Source organism: Nothobranchius furzeri, chromosome 3 (assembly GCF_043380555.1).
Source record: "Nothobranchius furzeri strain GRZ-AD chromosome 3, NfurGRZ-RIMD1, whole genome shotgun sequence".
Lineage (NCBI taxonomy): Eukaryota > Metazoa > Chordata > Actinopteri > Cyprinodontiformes > Nothobranchiidae > Nothobranchius > Nothobranchius furzeri.
Window position 1 is genome coordinate 75160220 of NC_091743.1, and position 4972 is coordinate 75165191.

At 41.1% G+C, this 4972-nt stretch overlaps 1 pseudogene; it reads left to right on the forward strand.

Annotated features, from left to right (window-relative positions):
• Positions 1-3024: 3024 nt before the first annotated feature.
• Positions 3025-4206, forward strand: LOC107385930 (transcription factor HES-5-like; annotated as a pseudogene).
• The last annotated feature ends 766 nt before the right edge of the window (positions 4207-4972 follow it).

Consider the following 4972-nt stretch of genomic DNA (forward strand, 5'->3'; position numbering starts at 1 on the left):
TGCCCAGACCTCTACATCGGAGAAACCAAACAGCCGCTTCACAAGCGCATGGCACAACATAGAAGAGCCACCTCCATGGGACAGGACTCAGCAGTTCATTTGCATCTAAAGGACAAAGGTCACTCTTTCAAGGATGTCAACGTTCCCATTTTGGACAGAGAGGACAGATGGTTTGAAAGAGGAGTAAAGGAAGCCATTTATGTCCACTGTGAGCTAGGGCTGTCACGGTAACCGCAAAAATGAAATATCGCAATATGAAGAAACCCACCGCGCTGCATCATGGGCCACCGCGATTACTGAACTTGATTCAACTCAATGATGCATGTTGAGAAGGATGGCTGCACTGGTATCAAAACGAAACGTTACTTTGCTCCTTTGGGAGCACTTTGGTTTTCAGTATGTCAGCCAGGGTCCTTGGCCGAGACAGAGCTGCCACCAGCGGCAAAAAAAAAAAAAAAAATGCTCGGAGACCTGCTGAAGTCCTGGACAAGCACTGCTTCTGCAACCGTCCCGAAGAGAGTTTGAGCTGAGCTGGAGCTCACTCGCTACCTGCAGGAGGAATGCATCAACCCTAAAGAACCCCCCCCCCCCCCCCCCCCCGACATGGTGGAGCAACAACCGGGAGAGATTCCCTTTGCTCGCCTGTCGCACGCAAGTACGTGTGCAACGAGCGCACCATCCGAGAGGGTTTTCAGTGTTGCTGCAAATGTTGCCACCCCTCTCAGATCCTCTCTCAAACCGTATATGGTTAACATGCTGGTTTTCCTGGTGGGTAACAAGGACGTGACCGAGCTATAAATCACCGTCATTCGTGTGTGTGAAAGTGAAAGTGAAATGATAGTGCCCCGCGCCCGGTACATGTGATTTTTTATGCTTGATTTTAAACAACTAAACAAAATGGGGACTTGTTTCTTATTTGTTAGATGCTGCAGCCAAATTTGCATTTAAAAGTTGAACCTTCTCCTGAATTTTGTTGTTTTTAAGTTCAGTCGGACTCCGACTGTCGGAGAAACAAACGTTACTGCGATCTGTGTTGTTACTGCCCTTTGATCTGCATTCAGTAAAGTGATATAAAAGAAGGCACAGCAATTTTTAACCTTTTTTAAATGTGTAAACATTATGTTTAGATAGTACTGCAATAAAAAAAAGTGCTGCAATAATATCGCACACCGCAATATTAAGCCACCCTGAATCACCACAGGGGGAATTCCTCAACCGCGACAGCCTTTCCATCTTTGAACAGAGGCGGTGGTTTACGACACCAACTGTCTGCCATCTATAATCCAGTTTTGAGATCCCTTCCCAGATGCCTCAACGCCCGTGCATATCTTGGGCCATCTGACCTCAGGAATTCACATGATAGGGTGGGGCCAGGCTTCACAATGAGCTCACCCAAAACTCTGGCTGAATAGGACCCACACCCACCCTCACACCTGGGCTCATGTGTTTATGTAGAAGATCATCAGGGGGTCTTTTGTTCCCTCTTTGGGGGGAAGCTCCCTCTGGTTTTGAATCTGGTACTCTCCACCATTTGACCTTAGAACTGAAGAAGCCTCTCGGATGAGAGGTGAAACGTCTTCAAGCAACGCAAAGAAGTCCAGACGCTTTTCTCTCAAAGCTCCTTAGACTTTAGATATTGTTGTTTAGTTTTGTGTTTAGGTATTTGCCCTCCTCTGTTTCTGTTTTCCCAGGTAGATTATTATATTCACTTGTCTTCCCTCCAGCCCTCACTCCACACAACTGCTGCCAATTTCCCTAATTACTCCTCCCTGTGTATATAAGCCCTGTCTTGTCTCTGTCTTGTGTCGGTCCATTGTTGTATTTCTGTCAGCGTTTGTTCGTGCTCTGTCTGAGCTTTTTTGTCCCCAGTTGTTGGTGCTCTAAAGAGAGCTTTGGGTGTCCTGTCCTCCAGAACTTTTGGACTTTTGGCTTGCTGCCATTTTGGATTTATTTTTGTTTCTTCCTAAATAAAAGGATTTTTACTTTTACCAACTTCTGCCTCGAGTCAGCCTGGGTATCTGCATATTTGGGTCCTAAACATCCCCACATCGTGACAGGTTGAGCTCTAGGACCAAGCAGAAAACAACCGTTTGTGTTGAAGCCTGTTTCCCATTAGAACATACTGTAAAGATACCCCCCCCCCCCCGCCCGCCCGTGTTCCCCCCACTTCTAAAGTGATACGTGCGAGAACTGAACTCCTGTGCCACTGTCGTTCTAATTAGCAGTAAAAACAGCAATATGTGCATTAGTTTCTTCAATCCAGGCAAATGTGTTACAGAGATTTAAACGGGTTTGGCGATGCCTGCTTTTGTTACAAAACTCAAAGCTGCACAATGCAGAGTCCAGTTTTTCTGTTAGAAAAGAGGCTTGCAGGTAGAAAACGTGATAACAGAAGCTGGAGAACTCATTTCAGGCTGCAACCAATTCCCTGTTGTGTTATCAACGCTTGTGATTAAAGAGCAATATTCTGAAATCTGAGCATTCTTATCACAAACCTCACAGACCAGCTGACCGGTACCATCTATGTGGCTCATGCAGTTATGGAAGATTTAGGTTTACAAAAACAGTTTTTGGTTTTTCACCAGGAAAAAATAAATAAATTTGATTCTGAAATATTATAATATTTTAGAATAAATTGTTATTTTTTCAAACCAGCATTAAATCACTTTAAAAGTCATATTTTACTTTAAAATTAAATAGTAGCTCAATACATGTCAGTACAGATACCAGATCTTTTATGTGTTAAGTGCGTGTCATTTTCCCACATGTGACAGGCCAGTGGGAGTGTGCCCAATGTTTTAGATCCCTGCAGACAGCAGACCATTTCACTACACCCCTTCCCAGAGTCACAGGAAGGGGTGTTGAATGTCTTCTTGTCCCCCTCAGTCATCCACCTGCTCCCCTGAGACCCAACTTTTGTCCCCTCGGGCAGAATGACAGCATTTAGCTTGCTACTGCCTGTTGTCTCAACAAAGCTCTCTGATTGGCTGAAACTGTGAGAAACTTGGTCACATTAAAACCCACATGCTCATACGGAGATATGTGAGTATAAATAGGAGGAATGAAGCAAGCAGAGGTCAGATTCTCTCCACCATGAAACCCGTCGCTTCAGCAGCATCCCAGGAGCTTCTGCCTCAGAACCAAAGGGTGAATATGAGATTCATACAAAGTCATTAGAATATCAATAAAATCACACAGGAGAATCAGCTCATTCATGATGTTGTTCTTGTTTCTGCAGCTGAGGAAGCCTCTGGTGGAGAAGTTACGCAGAGAGAATCAACAGCAGCATCGAGCAGCTCAAGTCTCTCCTGGGTCCAGAGTTCCTCAAACAGCAGCCAGACTCCAAGCTGGAGAAAGCAGACATCCTGGAGATGATCTTCTGTGTCCTGACACGACTGCAGCAGCAGAACCAGAAGCAGCATCAAGCAGCTGCTGATCAGGGCTACTCCAGATGTATCCAGGAGGTGGCGCACTTCCTGTCCAGAGACCAGGAGAAGACACAGTCCCAGAGAAGACTGCTGAACCACTTCAACAAGCTGCAGCGCCTGAGAGATGCTGACCTGTGTCCTCTGAGCTCCACGGTCCAGACCAGCACCAGTAAAGACAAGAGTCCAGCCAGCAGCGCCCCCTGGAGGCCGTGGTAGACTCCTGCATTCTGGAGTCAGAACTATTAGAACCATATTGGTTTGAAGTTTTTATAGAATAATCATGTATTTTATGATGGACTCTAATAAAGGAATATATAGTTTAAAGTTAGCACAAAGTTCTGTTGGACTGATAATTTATCTCTTTCTGAAAGAAAAGAATGCCTCGCTTTAACAGAAGTTGTGTTCTATGAATACCGTGTGGTTCTTTATTTCATTAGTTTCTCATTGCAAGAATGAGAACGTTTAATTACTTTTTGGGTGATTTTGAACTGCATGCTTTATTTTGCATTTGCAATTGTTGAATGTAGTTGAGACATAAAAAAATGTTCGGATGTTGTGAAAAAAGTATTGTATATGGGTACCTAGTAAAGGTTATTAGTTTATCTTTTACAAAGATGCAAAATATTTAAATTTAATCTGTTTCAGTAAACTCTGTTTAAAAACAGTGTTTGCCAGGGATGTGTCATCACTAAAGCCTCAATAAATACTGAAACCATGTATGATGAGTTTATTCCTTATGAAAACCAAGTTACATCAAATAAAAAGTTACACATTTTGAGTTTCTTTTCTCAATTCACTTTAAAAAAGATAAGTCACTAGTGTGAGCCACTCAGTGTTGGAAAAGTACGAAGAATAACATTTTTTATCTCTATAAAGTGGACTAATCATAATTTCAGTGAATTACACCTAAAAATCATAGGAAAGTCATAAAGAAGACTCAACAATATGACTTATTTTTCAATTACTAGTTTTTTAAATTATTCATGACAAATATTATTACTATTATCAATAATGATTTTAAAATAACAGCAACAGCAACATAACAACACTACTACTACTACTACTACTACTACTACTAATAATAATAATAATATAATATTTATAATAATAATAATAATAATAATAATAATAATAATAATTATTATTATTATTATTATAAATATTATTATTATTATGATAAATCTTTATTTGTTTAATGGCAATACCCTTTAATAAATAACAGAAATTCTTCGTTATATTCTCTTTTTTAGAAATCACTCCAAAAAGATTTAAATCATTTACTCTTTCTTTAAAATCTTCAGTGAAAATGAATACGGTTGCATTCAAATGATTTTCATTGACGTTTGAAACTAACTACAGCCACAATTTCAAGCTAAACACAAATCAAGATCCAGCAGATCAAAAACGTCAACTCAAATCAGAGGAAAAAGTAAAAAAAAAAAAAAAAAAAAAAAAAAAATTCATCGATGCTCACCGCTCTTAGCGTGCCTCTGGATGGCTCCTCCCTCTCACGTTGCGTCGAAGCTGATTGGATGTCAAGTGGC